Raw genomic sequence first — 22,248 nt, forward strand, 5'->3', positions numbered from 1 at the left:
TTGTCATGAAATTCAGGGGCGACAAGTTCTCAAAAAAGCATGGAAACTCAGTATTGTTAAAAGCCCGGTGCATTCAACGAAAGCAAAGTAACTGGAAGTGGCTAGAAGGAAACCTTTGATGATCTTGATGAGAGAATGATCAAGGAAGTTATTGGAATGAACCCCAGACTGCATGGAATCAAAATTGGCTTGAGGTAAGTGTAGCAGATGGCATAAATGACACACAACTTGGGGCAGGGACCACACACTATTTGCTTAAGTATCTGGGCAATGAAAGGAAGAAACAGCAGTAGTAAAGGGAAGTAATAGTTTTCTTAATAGCTGATGAGATCTGTGCAGTAAAAGAGTAGAGACGTAAAAAACAGATGGACTTAGTGTTGGAAGCAAAACTCCCGGAAGCTGAGAACGAATGCGATCATGAGCATGACTAGGGGTGTGAGACAGTCACCTAGAGACAGAGCTACATTTTGATGAAGAATGAGATGGATAAAGTTACAGAGATGGTTTCTCTTACTAGAAAAAACTTCAAGTTAGATTTCCTGTTGGGCAAATATTTCAGGAGTAAGCTCTATACCAGGGATCTCAAACTCAAATACCTTCTGGAACCAGGAAGGTGATAGCATGAGTGAGCTGATGTGACAGGCAATTACTTAAGAACCTTAAATTTCCTCTAAGTGATGTGCTGTCTCTCATTTTTCCTAAAGCACGCAAGCAACCTTCTTAGCTTATCTTTTACTTTCTGAATTTTGATAGAGACATGGTCAGGGAGGAGGGTTTTCCTTTATTGAGAAAACCAACATTCCGTGTGTGCTTATAAATACAACTACCACTTGGTCTCAGAGTCAAAGACACAATACTGAGTCCAAATGGTGTTAGAATGTGTGTCCTAAAGAGAAAGGCCACTAACCAGTTCCTACTCAATTTAATCATGTGACCGCGTAGGCCAGGAACTGTCAGATATTTTAAGAGAAGCCAGAACTCTACATGTTTATGTGAAATATTCTCATTTTCAATGTTGGCTCAATTGAAAAGCAAAACAAGGCTAGGTAGGCCATCTGGGCAGCAGACCTGCCCATGCATCAATCTCCATCCTCTGTTGCACACATTCAATTAAACCTGTCACAGACCAGGAAAACCACCTTTGATACCTGAAAGTCAAAGTTACTTGTGGTTTTCTTTGGTTGCACTGATTAAAGGAAAGAGGGAAAAAAAATCCTTTAATGCCAAGTGAGCAATTTGGGATTAGCGGTTTACCTGGACAATTGCTAATTGGGAAAACAGAGCAAGAGGCTTAAGCTAAACAGGTTCTGTAACAGTTGAGCAGTTGTTTGTTTGACTTGGATAATAAGAGGCATTCTTATGGTTGAGGTAGGTTTTGCTTTACCTGCTATGGCAGAACTACATGATGTGGTCATCCAACAATGGGGTCTTGGTAAAATAAATTATGGTGAAATGCTATGCAGACATTAAAAAATAATGATTTAGAAAAAGGTTTATTTATCTTGGGAATTTCTCATTCTATGTTGGTTATTGTTCCAGACAATGTTATCAAAATTTTAAGTTTTAAAACAGATCAAAATATTATACGCAGCAGGATGCCATGGTTTCATACATTATTATCATTATTTTTTAAAATTTTCTAAAATAAGAACTTCTTTTTCCTAGTAGTCTCTTGTTTAGGCTCTGGGATAACGGAAACTGATGTTACAGAAAGATGTGACTCAGGATTGCGGAACTTTAGGAAACTTGGGGGTTATTTTATGATATCATTCATGCCAAGGGAGCCAAGAAATATCCACATCTATGCTCATTTCAGAGACTATTTCACAAAGATGCTCCCAAATTCCACATTATAATACCTTTTCAATTTCCTCCCTTCAATTCTGTCTCCGTCCCTTTTTGGTGGAGACTGTTGTTTGTCTTCAAATATCCATTGCTTCCATGATAGAATTTTAACTGGGCACTGGGATGCTCAAAAAAAGGCAAAATTTTATCTTCCTTGGCAACTAGAAGTAACATGTGACTTTTTATTTTTTCTTTGCCAATGTGGTAGAAGAAGAAGGCAACTTTCAGAAACTGTCCTATAGGGCTGTTGTCCCACGACCTGTGCCCTTTTCCTCTTTATAGTCTCTTTCTGCCTCTTCCTGCCTGTGTCTGGATGCTGCCATCTTGAATTCCATGGATGACAGCTATGCTCTAGGGATGACAAGGTTTCATCTGGAATAAGAAATCTGAGAATATTTTGAAGCAGAACTTCCAACCTTTCTGAGCTATATCCTCAGAGCCTAATTTCTTCCTAAGAAATATACCTCCCTTACTTACTCTAGAAATAGATACATCTGATGTGTGTGCTGGGATGAGGCCCCTTATGAACCACAATCCTGCCTTTACTATTTTAGACAACCAATGACTAGATTCCTTGATACTGCCATTTAAATTTCTAAAATACTAAGTTGATATATTGGGTAAGTAAGAACATCTACTCTCTAATTTTTTTTGTCAGAACTTTGCTTATGGTTTTAATAACCAAAATTACTAATGCAACTAAAAATCTATCGAGTCCTCCTATAACCCTATTTACCTTTATTAATTTTTTGCTTTTCTTATGACTTTATTACACAAAGTAAACACTAAGATTTTCATATTAAGTGTCCTCAAAAACTATGTGAAATTTTTAGTGGCATTTCATTGAAGTTATGCTAAAATGAAGAGAATCTATCACTTTTTTATAGTAAACCTTTTCTCCCAATAAAATATTTTCATGTATTTATTCAAATTTTTCCTGTGCATAGCTATGGCTGTCTATTTTCAGTTTGTTCAGCTTTTTCTTATTATAAAAATGGACATGATGGCTTCTAAGCTCTTTCCCTGTCAGGGCTAAAACTGGAATATCTAAGTCATTTTGAATCACTTTGTATCTCATGACCACTCCAATTTATGGCCTTATTAGTGTTTTTCCATAGCTTTCTAGGAGCTTCCTAATTGGCCATTCTGCCACAAGGCTCTTACATTTCCTGACATACAAAACCACACTTCCATTATGCCATTCCTCTGCTCATCAGCTATCAATGACCAGTAGTTGCCTACTTACAAAAATAAAACTTTTTTATTCCGATATTTAAGGCACCGTATAGTTGCTTTGGTTTGAATGTGTCCTCCAAATTTTATGTATTAGAAACTGAATCCCCAAATTCATGTGTAGATTGGAGGTAGGACCAATGGAAAGTGATTAGAATTAAACAAGGTCATCAGAGTGAGACTCCCGTGATGGGACTGATGGCTTTATAAGAAGAAGAAGAGAGACCTGAGCTGACAAGCATGCTCTTGTCTTCTTGCCATGTGATGCCTTCTGCCATGTTTTGACATAGCAAGAAGGTCCTCACAAGATGCTGGCCTTCCAAGCAAGACACTTGGACTTCTAAGCTTCCAGAACTGTAAGAAATGCATTTCTTTTCCTTATAAATTACCCGGTGTGTGTTATTCTGTTATAGAAATGTAAAACGGACTAAGACAGCAGTCTTCCCTCAGAATTTGCCTTTGGCTACTTTCCAAGGAGAAGCTCATGATCCAGGTCAGGAATGCTGTGTCATTGGCCCTCCAATGTTAGCTATGTTCATGTTGACTGGAATACTCAATACATTTTGTCCAAAAACTCCTACTTTTAAGTATTGACCAGTTCCATATCCATGAAGCATGTACCTACTATTCTGTGTGCCATATGTTTTTACATGGATAAAAATGATAATATTCCTGGAAGAAACCCAGAATTCTTTGGATTCCTGAGACAGGTGAAGGGGCTTTCTGAAGGACACATAGCTAGTTGAAGTCAGAACTAGGCTTACAACTCACTTCCCTTTTTCTTTCATCAATTTTGGGTCTCCTAAAGAAGTGATTTGCAAACTCGTTGGCATGCAATGAGTTTAAAAAAAGAGAAAAAAAATATTCCCGGAGCCCATGTCCTGAGATTCTGACTTAGTAAATGAGAGTTGGTGCTCAAGATTCTAAATTTTGAGCAAAGAACTCTGATGCTGGTGATTGAAGAATTCACTCACTGTCACACACTGTCATAGAGGACATTTACAGAACATAGAATGGTGGTTGGCCTTCAAGGAATATCTGGTCAACTGGACTGGTAAAAGCATAGTAAAGAAAGTGACTTCCACCTGACTCTATTAAGTTTGTCCAGAAATGGCTGGGCACGGTGGCTCACGCCTGCAATCCCAGCACTTTGAGAGGCTGAGGCGGGTGGATCATGAGGTCAGGAGTTCGAGACCAGCCTGGCCAAGATGGTGAAACCCCGTCTCTACTAAAAATAAAAAAATTAGGCAGGTGTGGTGGCAGGTGCCTGTAATCCCACCTACTCAGAAGTCTGAGGCAGGAGAATCGCTTGAACCTGGGAGGCAAATGTTGCAGTGAGCCGAGATCGCACCACTGCACTCTAGCCTGGGTGACAGAGCAAGACTCTGTCTCAAAAAAAAAAAAAGTTTGTCCAGAAAATAAAAAGGCCTTCTCTTGAACTTTTGGGCTTCCAACTACAAATAAAAATCTTGTTGGCTTATTTAAACATGTATGCCATTAGTTATCAGCGAAATTCGGGAATGGCTTAATACAATTCAATTTTGACACTTTAAATACATGTGTTCACTATTAAACATAAGAAAAACTAACCTCTACCCTCACCCTTCATTTAAGTAAAGGCGAAATATATAATCGTTAAGAAATTTGAGGAAATACTGAAAAAATATTAAATAAGACCTACTATTACAATCTCTGTGGAGAGCATTGTGGAGATTCCTTAAAGAACTAAAAATAGATCTACCATTTGATTCAGCAATCCCACTACTGGTTATCTACCCAGAGAAAAAGAAGGCATTATATGAAAAAGATACTTGCACATGCATGTTTATAGCAGCACAATTCGCAGTTGAAAAAATATGGAACCGGACCAAATGGCCTTCAATCAATGAGTGGATAAAGAAAATGTTATTATATATATATATACACACATATATATATGTGTATATATATATGTGTATATATATGTGTATATATATGTATATATATGTGTATATATATGTGTATATATGTATATATATGTGTATATATATGTGTATATATATGTATATATGTGTATATATGTATATATATGTGTATATATGTATATATATGTGTATATATGTATATATATGTGTATATATATACACATATATAAGTGTGTGTGTATATATACGTGTATGTGTATAGATACATATACACATACACATATATATACACACATCATGGAACACCACCCAGCCATAAAAAGGAATGAAATAATGACATTCATAGCAACGTGGATGGAATTGGAGACCATTATTCTAAATGAAGGAACTCTGGAATAGAAAACCAAGCACCGTATGTTCTCACTCATAAGTGGGAGCTAAGCTATGAGGACACAAAAGTATAAAAATGATACAATGGACTTTGGGGACTCAGAAGAAAGGGTGGGAGGGAGGTGAGGGAAAAAGACTACACATTGGGTACAGTGTACACTGCTTGGGTAAATGATCAGTAAAGAACTTATTCATGTAACCAAACACCACCTGTTCCCCAAAACCTATTGAAATTATATATATATATATAAATTATCTACTATTTATTAAACTTGGTCTGTGAACATGCATGTTGGCACCTTACATGGATTATTCCATTTAATTCTTACAACTACTCTAAGCTGAAGGAAGTGAGGCTTAGAGAGGTTGAGTCACGCCCAAAACACACAGCAGGTGAACAATAGGGCCAGGATTTAAACACTGCAGGTCAAATTCTGAAGCCTGTGGCCTTAAACACCAGACTCCCTCTTATGGAAATCCTATAATTTCTAGCCCTGTTGATCACAGGAAAACCTTCTTAGCATTTCTTGTACTTCCTCCTAGCCTTTCTTAAGAAATATGAATATAATTCTGAAAAGTCTGGGCTTTGGAGACAAAGTAAGCTTGATTCAATTTCTGACTTTGACATTAACCTTGTGAGTAACTTTGATTTAATATTTCTGAGCCTTAGTTCTACCAGCTGTAAAATAGTGAGAATAATATTTACCTTGTGACTGAAAGCAATTTAATGAGATAATGGTCATGAATGACTTAGCACTGTGCTTAGCTGATTATAAGGACTCAATAAATGCTATTGTAATTAGGTATATAATTCAAATTTTATATATTTAAAAATTGGAGTTATACATAAAGTACAGGTTTATATACTATGTGTTCTGCTACATTTATGACCTAGTTAAGCCAAGTGTCCAAACGCCGGCACTGTATACACTCTTGTCTAAGAAAATATATCCCACCCCCCGTCCCTGGTATTGGACAGCGGTGATTTATCGTAGGTAAATCTTTCCTCTTCCACTCCTCATTCTCAGATCTCACTCTCCTCCCACCCTTTCTTCTGAGTCCCCAAAGTCCCTTATATCATTCTTATACTTTTGTGTCCTCGTAGCTTAGTTCCCACTTATGAGTGAGAACATACGGTGTTTGGTTTTCCATTCCAGAGTTACTTCATTTAGAATTGGAAGGCACCTGACACAAGGGTAGACAATTCAGCCACAGGCTGGTGACCAATGTCCTGGTACAAATAGTTGTACTGAGCTTTTAGAAAGACAACTGAGAAATGCTATGAAATGAAACCAGTTGACAATAGGGCCTACGGTAAAAGAATGCAGATGTAATGAGGCCAGCCATGGAGAACTGCTGCAAGAAGTAAAGGAGGGAGCCCATTGTGAAAGACCATCAGAAGGTGCAGAGGGCGAGACAGGCAGACAGAGGGGAGAGGGAAAGAGAGAGAGAACAAACACAGGATCCCAAAGCTGCTTCTGCCTCCAGCTCTGATTTCATTCATTTCCAGAAAGTTAGCCCATGGAGATTTTACTTGGAATTTTCAACATAATTCTTAAGTTAATTTGGAACCAAAGTACACATAAAAATAATTTTTAAAAAATGAATATTGAAGAGGGTCTTTCCCTGTCCGTTAAAAAATATGTCATAATTAAAATAGCAAGATACAATGTAGTGCAGACAGGCTGATGAGTGGAACTGCAAATGAAGTCCAGAAACATATTATCAATATAAAAATATTCTATAATGAAGACAACATTTTAATTCATTGGGGGAACAACGGATTTGCCAGTAAATGATATTGAAGTCATTGGCTCACCAATTTGGAAAATAGCAAGCTGGATTTCTTCCTCATACTCTTTACCAGCATAAATTTTATAAGAATTAATGATTTACATTCAGAGAAAAAATAAAAGTTTTATAAGAAAAGGCAGGTGATTACATAATTTTGGGATAGGTGAAGAGTTTCCTAAGGACAATATCAATGGCATCAATCATAAAGGAAAATATAGTGGTTTTGACTATATGGAAATTAAAACCATTCGCATATAGAAAAGGATTAACTACTAAGAGGCTAATTACAAATTTGAAAAATGTTTTGTACAACTAACAAAGGTTAAGTCCTTTTCATATATAAAAGACCCTTATAGGCCGGGCATGATGGCTCACGTGATGGCCTGTAATCCCAACACTTTGGGAGGCCAAGGCAGGTGGATCTTGAGGTCAAGAGATCAATACCATCCTGGCCAACATGGAGGAACCCGGTCTCTACTAAAAATACAAAAATTAGCTGGGCATGGTGGCGCACACCTGTAATCCCAGCTACTCAGGAGGCTGAGGCAGGAGAATTGCTTGAATCCAGGAGGCAGAGGTTGCAGTTAGCCGAGATCGTGCCACTGCACTCCAGCCTGGCGACAGGGTGACAGGGTGAGACTTCATCTCAAAAAAAAAAAAAAAAGGAAAAGACCCTTATAAATAATTAAGAAAATAATAAACCCCTATTAGAAAAGTGGGAAATGGAGACCATATATGGAGTAGGGTCCATTTTCTGTTATATATATTTTTTGTAATAACATATTTACTTATAGGTATATATGTTTATATATGCTTTTTGTAAAAAATATGTATTTCTATAAAAAGAATAAATTTTATAGTTAAATAAAAATAACTAAAGAGATTTACCCCAAATTATAAAAAGTATAACAGGATGATGGGTGATTTTTATTTGCTTGCTTTTTATCTTTCTGTAATTTCCAAGTTTTGAGTGATAAATAGATTTTACTTCTGGAATGAGAAAAAAGTTTTCAAAAATAGAAGAAATACAAACAATTGGTGAATCACAGTCTAAGTCTGTTGTCTCTATCTTGTTTTCTCTTGATGCTTTGATTTGAGGTGACCACAGAAGCTTTCGGGACCCTCGCTGAAGGTCCTCAATGTAGCATTCCCTGGAGCCCCTGGATGTCCTGGGCTTGGCCAAGAGCTTGGAATGTATTACACAGAGGAAGCCATTGTCAGAGCTGGGCTTGCTGGCTTAGCCTGTCTCCTAAAGGCGGGTTCCTGGGACCAAACCAGAGCACAATGAAGAAAGACGGGAAAATAGCCATTGGCTTCTATCACAATAAAGAGAGAGCACGACTCTAAGAACTTTCCAAGGCGTTTCCAACTTGACATTTCCTTCCTTGACCTTTTAGCTTCTTACTTTCCTTCACATACAGTGGCCCAGAGTTAAATTTAGCATTATCTTTAGAAAAAGGGAATTTCCCCAAGAACTCAAACTACAGACTTCTGAACTCGAGAAGACAGAGTCAGGAATAGCGTCGCATTTGGCTTATTTAACACAGAGTTACATATCGTTGGAATAGCTCCTGCCTAACTCAAGAGAGTCAGCAGGTGTCTTCCCAGGATTGAGTGAGACTTGGATATTTTGTGGTCTGTTTCCTGTACGAACGTATGATGTGCTGGAGTGATAATGCAGACATTATTACAGCATTCTGCAATGTCTCCTCATTGCTGTCCCTTGACCTGCATTCAAACAAACATAAGGAAAAAGATGTTGCTCTTGACTTTGACACTGATGGCAATCTTGGTACTTGGGGTGATGTAGGTGCAGATAGAAGTCAGCAAAGAGGGTCAGATCTTTATGGCTTTGAACCTGTCTATTGCTCCAGCATTATCTCTCAACAAGCCCCAGTCACTTCTTGCCCCCTGTGTTTTGGTTTTGCAGGATTTCTTGGGTTGTCTCAGTGGCCCATGTTCTTGGAAAGCCTCCGGTCTTCCTCTTGGAACACTGGCCCCACCTCACCCTCTCCACCAGCAAGGCATGCCTGATCTCTTAGCCTTGCTCAGAGGCTCTTGCGAGCATCCATTGATTTCCTGGAGCCAAGACTTTATATGTTAATTTTCTGTTTACTCCTCTGGCTCCCCTACTCCCTGTGTGCTAAGTAACTGCCAAGTGTACCACAGCGGACTGCCTAGTGCCTGGATTCTAGCATCCAAACACCCGTGTTCAAATCCCTGTCCTGGACTTGCATTGTTGTCTGTGTGCATTAAGTGATTGACTCAACCTTTTACCTTCTCTTTTTTACTTGTAAAATGTGGGTGAGGATAATGAAACTTATCTTATAAATTTGGAGTGGGGAAAGTACATGAACAACTTAGTCTGGTGTGTGGTTCCCTAGGAAATAGTCAATAAGCTTTAGCCAATGCAATTAGCCAGTATCATTCTTGTCAGTTTACAGCACAGCCTCTACCACATACAAGGTGCTACTCATATTCCTGTTTGGTTGCTCTTCTCTTCACTGTCTGGCCACACTGATCTGTATGTTCCTAAAACAATTAAACTGTTTTCTGCCTCAGGACCTTTGCACTCGCTGTTCCTCATGTCTGGAGCACATTTCCCTGACTCTTTCTAGGTGTGGCTGACTTCTCCTCTTCCTGTTTCAGCTAAATTGCCACCTCCTCCAAGAGCATTTTGGGCTAATACTATTTAAAGTAGATAACCCCCCTACCCTCTGTTTTATCTACTATGACAACACTAGATTTATTTCCCCAATAGTTACTTTATTGATTTACTTCTAGAATGCCTGTTTCTTGCACTAACCTCTGTAACCTTCTGAGGGCAGAGGCTTATCAACCTCGTCTCTCAATATCTCCAGCGTCTATCTAGTGTCTAGCACACTACGTAGGTATTTGTTGGATGAATAAATGAGTGAATTAATACATGGACTGGAGGAATGCATGACTTGCAGGAAATTCAGCTAATGCAATAGTTGGCAAACACCAAAAGGCCTAGCAGAAAATCCAAGCTCTCCTGCAGAGTCAGCTGCAAATATAGAAGTCTGTCTTCATTTTCCCTTATCAAGACTGACAAGACGACACAAAGTCCTTTGAGCTCTTTGGAGGGGAATAGCAATGCATAAACACAAAAGATAATCTTGTTTCTTTTTATGAATTCAAAATAATTTTTGAAAAGGAACAGGCCCTCTCAAAGCATTATGCCCACACAATCTTTGCTTTAAGTAGCAAGAAACTCCCAAATAGTTTTATGATCTCTAATGTAATGCAGATGTAGAGGGTAAGAATTTGATGGTCAATTAATTTAGAAACTATCCAGGGCCTAGCAGAGGTTCAACTTATTGACTTTGAAATTTGACTCATGATTCCAATGTTGCCCCCCACTTTTTTCCCCATCTCTAGATATAAAAAGAAAGGAAAGCTTGTAATATTGCTTATGGAATGTTCTAGAGGGGTTGTTAAGCTGTTCTTCATAAAAACTCTTGGACCAAGTTTTCCTGGCCCTTTCCAACTGGGACCATTCCTGAGCATTGAAGTGAAGTAATATTAAACTGGCAGGCTGCTGAGAGCCGATTATTGTGGGGAGTTGAAAGGAAAGAGCTGGCATCTTTGTGCTTCATTAATCTTCGAAGGAAAGAAAGCTCTGGCCACTGGACCAAATGCCCACATGTCAGAGCTTGATTTCCTGTTCTTCTGGGTTTCAGTCTGAATGCAAAGCAAATGTTTCTGGGAGCTCCAAGCAGCTAGGAGGTATGTCCCTTTCCCATGTGACCAGGCCTTAAATTCATGAATTAATATCCAAGTCTGAGAAAGCTGATAGTTATCCAGGCTAGAGGCAATATGGTGCCGGGAACTGTAGGCACAGCTAGTAATTAATTAATCAATGAAATGGCTATTAAGCTTCCTTGATACTATTGGACAAAAGAAAATCCTCCTCTTGTTTTCCAAAATTCTTCATGCATGCCTCCATGTATACCATGCTACTACATGGTAATTTGCACATTTATTGCATTTGAATATAAAGTTTTCCTCAAGAGAGAACAAACTATGAAACTGTATATTTTAGTAATGGCTTTATTGAGGTATAATTCACATATCATACAATTCATCCATTAAAGTATACAATTTAATGGTTTTTGGTATATCCACAGTTGTGCAACCATCAACACAATTAATTTTACAACATTTTCATCACCCAAAAAAGAAACTCTGCACCTTTTAGCTACTGTCTCACCATAACCCATATCAGCTCTCCAGAAGCTCCTGGCAATCACTGATATACTTTCTGTTCCTATAGGTTTGCTAAGTCTGGATATTTCATATACATAGAATCATACAATATGTGGTCTTCTGTGACTGGCTGTAATAGCATTTTTTGTGACTTATTTATCTTTGTGACAGGCACAAAAAAGATGCTAAAATGTTATTTGAATAAATAATTAGCTTCTACTATCGATTAATCACAGTGCAATAACTGTACAGAAGGAATATATGACATAAATCTTGAGCACAAATTATGTTTAATCCAGTTGATGAGGAAAGATTGATCCAAAATACTAAAATTAACTAAATCATATGCCCTAAAATGCTCAAATAAGTGGCACATAGGCTGGAAAAATAAGATGGTATATTGCAAGGTGCTTTTCTAGAGGAAATTTTGGGGCAAAATTTTTTAAGTAATATAGATGTAGTTTAAACTTGGTGAAAACAGATAAACCAGCCAGGTATGGTGGCTCACGCCTGTAACCCCAGCACTTTGGGAGGCCGAGGTGGGTGGATCACCTGAGGTCAAGAGTTCGAGACCAGCCTGGCCAGCGTGGTGAAACCCCGTCTCTGCTAAAAGTACAAAAATTAGCCAGGCGTGATGGTGGGCGCCTGTAATCTCAGCTACTCAGGAGGCTGAGGCAGGAGAATTGCTTCAACCCAGGAGGCGGAGGTTGCAGTGAGCAGAAATTGCACCATTGCACTCCAGCCTGGGCAACAGAGCAAGACTCCATCTCAAAAAAAAAAAAATGAAACAAAAACAAAACAAAACAAAACAAAAAGGATAAACCTTTGGATTCCAGGTTAAATTCTCATCAAAATATTACTCTTGGCTTCTTCATCCACATTTATATTTAAACGTACATTTATATCATCTATTTCTACTTCTATTTCTAAACCCTCATTTTCATCTATAATTTTCTATAAAATATTGTGTTTTTGGAAAAGCATCACAAAGTTTATTTTCTTTTAGTCATTGCCATGAGTTCTTCTCCTGAAACATAAACAAGGAAACCTGCAGTTTGATTGATGACTACTAGACAACCTCAAATAAAATAACCCTTCAATGGCTCCCATTCTGTATTTCTCCTTCTGATCCTCGATTGGGTGTTGTCTAAATCTAGTCTTCAATTTGCTGACTTACCATGCAGTGCTCTACCTTTCTCAGAAGCAGGAGCCCCATTCTGACAAGCCTTTCCCACATGCATATTGCCCTCTGCTTCAGACTCCCTGTCTTTCAAGTAGAGATGATTTTCATTTTTTTCTCATACCATCTTCTTTAGTCTGTTTCAATGAAACCATGTGTGCTTGAAACCTGAGAATCATACTTGGCCCTTCCTAGTTCTTCCCACTCTATATCCAATTAATCATCAAAGACTATTAATGCCTGCTGTAGATTATATTTGACCAGTTATTTATTTTTACTTGTGTCTAGCTCCCTAGTTATAAAATGCAGATAACTATTGCCAACCTCACAAAGGAAACTGTGAAGAATAAAAGGCACAGACAGTCAGCCCTTCGCTTTAGAGTAGAGAGTTCACATTCCTAAATAAGAGTCCTGATTCTGGAGTCTGCCTGAGGGTGGCTCTCTGGCTTTGGAGCAGTCACTTCTCTGTGTCTGATATAAAATAGGAGCATTTTATATCAGTAATTGCATGGGGTGGCGGTGATCATCAAGAAGGTGATCTATGGAAAGTGTGTGGAAGAATTCCTGGAAGTATGCAGAAAACGCAACCTCTCAGTAGATATGCACATTTTGTGTGCCTCACTTTGTCAAAGATGGAACCCTCATGGACTATCCTAAGCACAGGTCTGAGGTGTATGACCTCCATCTGCATTCACAAGGTCATGACTTTACACAAATGTATGGCTGTGGCTCCTTTTATGCTCTGGCCAGTAAGAGAGAGGTAGAGTTTAGGGCCTATGAATTTGCCTGAGATTATTGGAGCTGTACGTTAATAAAGAGACACATATTTAGAACAATTTAACCCCACTCCCTGCCTTAGATTTTTGTTTAAAGGAAAACATTTGGAATTTGCTGTGAGATAGTGAACCCTGGCTGATGTTGAACAAGCTTCTACTAGCCACTTTAAATGGACAAATCCATGTTACATGAAGTCAATTTTGAGCATAAAGGCTAATCTCCAGCTTCCGCAGGAACACTGAGACTTACCAAACACTAAACCAACTCATTGCATTATAGTCATGTCTCACACTGACTCTCTCACTCTTTCTCTGTCTTTCTTTTCATTCTTCAGCCTAAAAGATAAGTATCCATGTTAATTATCCAACATATTTACTATTGTACTTCTGAGTGATTTTTGACCCTTTCCAAAAAACGTGTGTCACAGCCTTGGGGCCATGCCCACGAATAATCCAGAGAGGATATGAGCAGAGGAAGCATAGGTTTTATAAGTGCACAGCTTCCCAAGTGTCCTGTGTTCAACATTTCTGAACTTGTTTATGTCTATATTATCCGAGATGTTTGATATAAGAAATCAGAGTCATTACCTACACACACTGGGAGGAAAAAACCCCCGAAATTTCATTATCTTTGAATAAAATCAACCTATCTTTATCCTAGATAGCCATCTCCAAAACGCTTTTTTTTTTTTTTTTTTGGCTGATGATTATATGCATGTTCACAAGGAAAATCTAAAAAAGCCCATTCAGCAGGAATGCCTATGTGGCTTGAGAAGGAAGAAGAATTCTTTAAAAAGCTCCTTAAAACAGCCAGTTCTCTATTGGACTCCCGAATCCTTTCTCCACTGTGAGTATCAGTTACAAATGCATCAGGAAGCCTAATGGTTTTACCATCTTCTTCTAACACAAACATCCAACAATATCACAGGAAGAGCTGTAGGGGCACGCTGCAATCTGCAGGCCTTCCACTCTCTCGTGGCAAAGAGCCACCATTCTCCGAAGCAGCAGCACATTCTCTGTCCCAAGATTTGGGCAGCAAAAAGCCCTTAAGGCTATGTATATGAGACTTGCCCACTCTTAGTTCCAAATGGCAAGGAGATGGCAATCATTAAAAAGAGATCATTACTAATAGCATATTTTTAAAACTCAGCCTGGTTTCCTATTTTAGCCCTCATGAAAGAGTAATGTAAACCAGTCCTACTGCATTGGAACAACTTTTAAATAATGCCAGACACTCCCCAATAACAGCCTAAGAAAAAGGAGAAGTGTTGATTTAAGAAAACTATCCCCTTACACATGTTTCTTCTTCTTTTAGTATTTTGATGGGCATTTAGTAATTGTTATGTACCACAAGCCAGTGAGCAAGACAGCTGTAGTATCTGCTGTCAAAGAGCTTATGGTCTAGTGGGGTGAACAGAAGAAAAAACTATTAAGACAGGATAAGTGAGGACTGTAAGGGCACGTGGAGAGGCATTTAATCCAACTGTGGGAAGGTCAGGATGGCTTGCTAGAGGAAGTGTAACCTAAATAGATACACCAAGGATGTAGGGAGAGTGCTAGAGAAGAAAGAATATTCCAGACACAGAGAAAGCTTGTACAAAAATCTGAATGTGAGAGAGAGCAAACGCATTGGAAAAACTGGATTGCAGAAAGAGGAAAGAGGGAACTGTCTTCTTCAGATAATATTAAGGCATCTTGAGCAATCTGGGGTTGGTGTGTGTCTAGGTTGGCAGGGGCTAAATAGAGGAGTGAACTTACTAGATTTGCCTTTTAGACAAAGCACTATGTGGAACGGATGAGAGGTTGTAGGACTGCAAGTGGGGATGCCAATGGTTGGCTGGTATCAAAATCTAGACAAGGGGATGGTAATCTGAACTAAGGTAGCACTAGTGGTGATGAGTAGACAAAGACAGAGTTCAAGGTGTCCAATAACACAGATGCTAACAACCTTCCAGTTGCAAGAAGATCCTTCTATGGAGGTAGCCTCCCTGCTATTGATGGGGCTGCTGAGATCTATTAATAGGAGACATATTTGACTAGAGATCCAATCCTGTGGATGGTGAAGCCAAGTATCAGTTGATTGGGTTTGCTTTGTCCCTTCCAAATGGGAGCACGTGGCAAGTTAGGATGACCGGGATTTGGGAGATACTACAGGCATTGAGCTTTTATCTTTAGACCAATATGACAATTTTTTGACTACTATAGCTTTAAAACAAGTCTTAAAGTTAGGAAGAATTAGGTCTTTGAGTCTGTTTTTCAAAGTTGTTTTGATTATTCTAGAGTCTTTGTGTTTCCTGTGGATTTTAGGATGAGTTTGTCAATGAAAAAAAATACTGCTAGGAGCTAAAATATAATTGCGTGATAGCAATCATGCCAAGATTAAGAAAATTTGCATTTCATGTACCATTCTGAGGAAGTTGTTTGAGGATTCACACCAGCAAAAATAGAGAAAGATCAGAGAGGAAATTGTGGAATGCAGGAAACAGCACTAGATTACCCTGGCATCCACAAAGCCTGGAAAGCATCTGGTCTAGATTGTAGCAAGAGGTCAGAAGGGTGGATGGATGTCCCCCAAAAAGATAGTGAATTATTTGCCTTAGTAGATGACATAATGAAAAGATTGGAATATTTTGAAGATATAATGGGGGCATATTATGTTTTTGGAAATAAGAAAAAAGGGAAGTGTTTAGAAACTCCTGGCAAAGCAAGGGGAAGCTATACAGGAAATCTGTGGTTAGAGCATTAAACAATCACTTAAAATGAAATTTTTGGAAAAACATTTGTTAGAGTATAAGTGAAAGAAATCTATTTCACCTTGATTCAGAAAATATTCTACTTTGTATAGTGCAGAGATTATCATATTGAAGCAGTGAAGGAAACGTAATGCCTGTACAAGATGGGGCTAAGCAGTAAGATTAACTAACAGAATAGGAGTCTTTGCTGTATGCCATGGGTTAATTACAGAATCCTCACAACAACCCCAAGAGATTGATAATATTTACCCTTTTTAGAGGTACAGAACTCATGTAAAAAGAAGTTAAGTGAGTTGTCCAAGATCGTAAAAGTAGTAAGTGACAGAGCAAATTTCTTAAACATTGTTACGTGCTGTTTTTGTAAATATAGACATATTTATATATGAAATATTTGCTGTATAGACAAATAAATAATATTTCTGGTTTATGAAGTTTAGAATCAACTTATGGATATGTCATTCTAGAATACAATGCTAATTGTATCAATCTTCGCAATGTACGGATACTGATATTGTTAGTGGAAGTTGATAACTGGGATAAGGAAAGGTGGAAGATAGGGTAAGAAGAGTCATATTCCCATCTTACATGGGGAATGTGTCTAAATTTAATAATGTCTAAATCTGACAAACCAGACATAGAAGTATAAGCATATTTTAAATTATAAATGCAATCAATGAGAAAGCATTAATAATTATATAACTATCAAAAGTAGAAAGCAAGGAATAGGGAAAGATGGGGATTGTGTAAGTAACTAAGTCTTCAGTTTATAACAGCAAAGTAATGATAGTGTCTAAAATGGATGTCAGGCAATTTTTGTGTAAGTATATTCTATATCTCAGTGGTTCTTAACTCCCACAATGCATCAGAATTACCTAGTGGGCACTAAAAATAATACCACTGCTTGAGTCCCACCCCCAGGGATCTGGATCAATGAATATTAGGGAAAAACAAATATGGGGAACTTCCAAAAATTTCCAGGCAATTTTTAATGTGAAGCCATAAATGAGAACCTCTGATTTAAAAATAGGAAGATCCGGCCGGGTGCACTGGCTCACACCTGTAATCCCAGCACTTTGGGAGGCCCAGGTGGGCAGATCACAAGGTCAGGAGATCGAGACCATCCTGGCTAACATGGTGAAACACCATCTCTACTAAAAATACAAAAATTTAGCTGGACGTGGTGGCGGGCACCTGTAGTCCCTGTTACTCAGGAGGCTGAGACAGGAGAATGGTGTGAACTCGGGAGGGGGAGCTTGCAGTGAGCCGAGATCACACCACTGCACTACAGCTTGGGGGACAGAGCAAGACTCCATCTCAAAAAAAAAAAAAAAAAAAAGAATAGGAAGATCCACCAGAAATATCAAAAACAGAAATCATTAAAACTGATCACATCTAAAGAGTAGGATGTGGGTTGGAAAAAATTGGACTGGAAGGCTATGTTTTTTTTTTAGCATAAAACCATTTGTATAATTTGATTTATTATTATATGCATTACTATGCTTTATAAATATCAAAGAAATACATATACATAATTTTGTAAAACAATATTTAGATATAGATAGTAGATCACAAAAGAACTATACAAATAATATCATCCCAATCTTGTGGGAAATATATTTCCTACAAACACACATCAAAATGTTACCAGTGGTCATCTCGAGGTTGCACTGTTTGGGTTTATATATTTGTTTGTTTTTTGTTTTCTGAATTTCTCATGAAAGTGTTTGTTCTCAGCCTGTGAGAACCCTATTTCTCTTATACTTTTAAATGAGAAACACAACATTTTGTACATATCTCAGAGAATATGCCATAGGGCATATATTTCTCAGCTTGAGAAATAATTTCTAATGATACTAAAGTCATATTCTATGAAAATATGTGAATTATCAGTGCAAAACATTTTTCATAGTGATGGCACAATAGAATATTAAAATGGAACTCCCAAGATTAGATTCCCAAAGCTGAGAAAAATACAATAAATCTCAAGTATCCTCACTCCTAAACTAAGGTGCAATAGCCACGAAAAGATTGCAAATTAGGTTCTGCCAACATTAGCCCATAACCCACCTTGAAGGTATGAAAGAGCTGATGTGGAAGAAAGATGTAGAGAAAACTGCTTTGGAGAGAATTGTAGAAGAATTGTAGTAGTTATCTATCTTCCTTCTTCCCCAAGATGGAGAGGAGAAGGTGTCTTCCTTATACCTTAAGGCAAATAAAAGCACTTGAAGATTTTGGATCTATGTTCTCTGATGTTGGAGGCACAGTCTAGTGTGTGATGCATTCCTGAGAAGATGAGACTGACAGAAAAGAAGAAAGGTGAACAGTTGAAAGTGGGTTTCATATCCGTTGGTGGCAGAAGGAAAAAAATATAGGTTTTCCTTGGGATTAGATATGGATCCAATAGAATGAAGCCACCCTAGAATTGTTTTTCAAAAGGTTCCCATCCAAGAGGATGTCTGCAGTGGAGAAGGGATTTCAATAAAGAGTTAGATTCCACAAAGCCCAGGCATAATTCTATCTGAGTTAAAACCACAGTTGGAAGACCCCAGAGGAAGCCCTATAAGAGACCCACAAATAATGCCATATCAGAAGAATCAGTCATGAAATCTGCCACTGTAAGAGAGTTCCAAGACACATTCATTATAACTTTGCCATCGAAGTAAGTTTTTTCCCTGCCCTTTCTCCTTCCCCTCTTTTCCTAGGTCCAACGCTAAAAGACAAGAGCTGCTGCTAAGGAATTGGGAGTTGTAGAGCCTGGGACACAGTAAAGAAGCCGACTCCCCCGACCCTCTGTTCTGGGCTTCCTGATCTGAAGCAAGCAGTCTCGATTTATTTTGTACTGCTGTAACAGAGTACCACAGACTAGATACTTTATCGAGAACAGAAACTTATTTCTTACAGTTCTGGAGGCTGGGAAGTCCAAGATCAAGGCACTAGCTTCTGGTGAGGGCTGATCTCTGTTTCCACCATCGTGCTTTGAATGCTGAGTCCTCCAAAGGGAAGAGTGCTGTGTCCTCACAGGCAGAAAATAGCAGGGCAAAAAAGGGACAAACTCCCTTCCTCCATCAAGCCCTTTCTTAGAGGCATTAAACCATTCAAGAAGGCAGAGCCCTCATGACCTAAACACCTCCCAAAAGGCCCCACTTCCCCACTCTGTTGCATTGGGGACTAAGTTTTTACCACATAAATTTGGAGGACACATTTAGACCTTAGCACCAGACAAGCTGAAGGAGGAGAAAAGGTTTAAACTTGAATGGAATTTGGAATATTTAAATTACTCTGAACTGGAGTTAAATGTTGATTAAGACAGGACTAAGATTTTTATTTTATGACAGCAACAGAAAAGGCTGTGGAACCCATGTGAGATTAGAGCTAGGAGCAGATAAAGAACTTTTTTACAGAACAAATTTAATGGCAAGAGGTAAAAAAGAATAAGGTTGATTTCAGCCTACATCCCATTGAGTTCCCCTCATTCAATTAACAAAATAACTTTTTTGAGTTGTTGTTAATTTAATGTTTTTAAAAAAGATTTATTTGAGGATAGTTTTTGTATGTAGACCAGTCCATTCAGAAATATTTCTGGTTTCTAAAATTAATATTAGTTACAGTTACAAAGTTGGAACCCTAGTTTTTCCTTATGCTTTTAAATTCTGCTTGTAAATTATATTATTCTCTTTATTCTCTTAATTTTTAACATTCACTTTTAAAGATCTTTTGATAGTACTTTCCCAATTATAAACTTAATAATGTAATTCTTTTGACTATTTTAGACTACATATTTAAATTTGATATATTTGATTTTCTTCTTAAGTGCTTTAATTGTCTAACTTAACAAACAAACCTTTCCTTATAAATCTAACAAACAAACTTAATAGTGAATTTTGAGTGCACATAAATGTTCCAATAAAGTTTGTCAACCTAGAAATATTTCAAATGAAAATCACAAGTTTAAATTAAATATTTAATTACCCAATTAAATTTGCAGTAATTGGGTGGCTACTTTAGTAAGCCAAGTGTTTTTAAACATAACAAGTTCATAAGCACCAACTATTAAGATTATGGTGTTCTTTTTCTGCTACACTTCTTTCTTTTTTTTTTTCTTTTTTTCTATTGAGACAGAGTTTCACTCTGTCACCCAGGCTGGAGTGCAGTGGCATGATAGCTCACTGCAACCTCTGCCTCCTAAGTTCAAGCAATTCTCCTGCCTCAGCCTCCCAAGTAGCTGGGATTACAGGCACCCGCCACCACACCCAGCTAAATATTTGTATTTTTAGTAGAGACGGGGTTTCACCACGTTGGCTAGGCTGATTTCAAACTCCTGACCTCAAGTGATCCACCTGCCTCAGCCTCACAGAGTGCTAGGCCTGAGCCACCGTGCCCGACCTCTTCTACATTTCAATGCTGAATTCTAACTCTTCTCAGAGTTATGAGATACTTACCACTAAGGAGGATATTTACCCTTTTGAGTAACTGATATGAATTTAAGCAAAACTTCTAATGGGCGTAAGATATATAGAGAGTTGCTTGCATTCAGGAAAATTCTTTCTGCCAATTAAGGATACTATTATATTATCGCATGTATGATGTGAGGTTGCTTTCTCAGCACACTTGGGGTTGCAAAAAGAAAAATTTCAGACAGGATGCTTACAGAATTCTCGTCAGCAACTTTGATGTGATGTATTAAACCCTATTGATAATCGTTATGTCAATGGCTCTATAACTCAAAGGAGGTTTTCACATGCCCCAAGACCTCTAAATTCATGTCTCATACATTACCTAATTCCTTTTTCTACTCATAGACATCTGTAACTTGAACTTAGGTTGATTACCTCATTAGATTTCTGTTTCCTTGGATCTTAAGTTATGGAGTTATATTTTCTGCCTACTTCTAAACATGTTTGAACTTGATGGAAGGCTGCATTGTCTCATCATCCTAGACCACCCAACTCTTATACTTATTGAAATAATAACCAATTGCATTTTCAGTATCTCATCTAGCTACCAGGTCCTTCTATTAACAATTTGTACAATAAGAACTCAAACAAAAACATAAACAGGAATGTAGACATTAGTCTAAGAGACCCTGCTGTCATTAGTTTCGCATCTTTTCATAGGAATTAAGCTGCACAGATGTTTATTTTCTGCTTTATAGGTGAATACATTTGTATGTAAAAGTTAGATAACATATCCCAAAACATGTAGATCATAAGTAGCAGAATTAAGACCTAAACCCAGTTCTGATTACAAGTGTACTATATATTCTATTGTACCTCTCCTTAAAAGTTCAGCAAAGGAGAGAGAAAGAATAAACACTTGAGAGAAAGTTTTCCAATATCTTTTGAACTGCATTTTAAAAATAGAAAGCTTCATAAAAGGGTCAGCGTTATCCTTGTTTAGTCTCTCTGGCCGACTTCGATTCTTCAGGAACATGCCATGGTGTTGAAAACGTCTCTGTTCCAAGTGTCCTTGATGATCTATTTGGAATGGATTTATGAAGAGTTGGTGACTCCATAGGCAGGAGCACTGGCATTTTTCTTTACTACATTTCTTTTCTTTTCTTTTCTTTTTTTGGAGACGGAGTCTCACTCTGTCGCCCAGGATGGAGTGCAGTGGTGCAATCTTGGCTCACTGCAAGCTCCACCTCCCGGGTTCATGCCATTCTCCTGCCTCAGCCTCCCAAGTAGCTGGGACTACAGGTGCCCGCCACCACGCCCGGCTAATTTTTGTATTTTTAGTAGAGATGGAGTTTCACCGCGTTAGCCAGGATGGTCTTGATCTCCTGACCTCGTGATCCGCCCACCTTGGCCTCCCAAAGTGCTGGGATTAAAGGCGTGAGCCGCTGCGCCCAGGCTTTCTTTGCTATATTTCAAACTCAAGAGCCCAAGAGTTTGAGATTCCAGTGAGCTCAGATTGTGCCACTGCACCTCAAGCTGGGTGAACGAGTGAGGCCTTGTCAGACTCTGTAGAAACTTCTCAGAGCACATTCACAGAGGCTTTTTGTAGAAATCCATCCCATGCCACAAGTTGGTGTTGACTGCTGCTGTCCCCAAAGGTATGGAATAAAAACCTGACAAGCAAAGTGTCATTTTATAGATGTGATTTTTAAGTTTCTCTTACCCTTGTTTTTTAAAGCAGTGGAACTA

Source organism: Hylobates moloch, unplaced genomic scaffold, assembly GCF_009828535.3.
Source record: "Hylobates moloch isolate HMO894 unplaced genomic scaffold, HMol_V3 SCAFFOLD_19, whole genome shotgun sequence".
Taxonomy (NCBI): Eukaryota; Metazoa; Chordata; class Mammalia; order Primates; family Hylobatidae; genus Hylobates; species Hylobates moloch.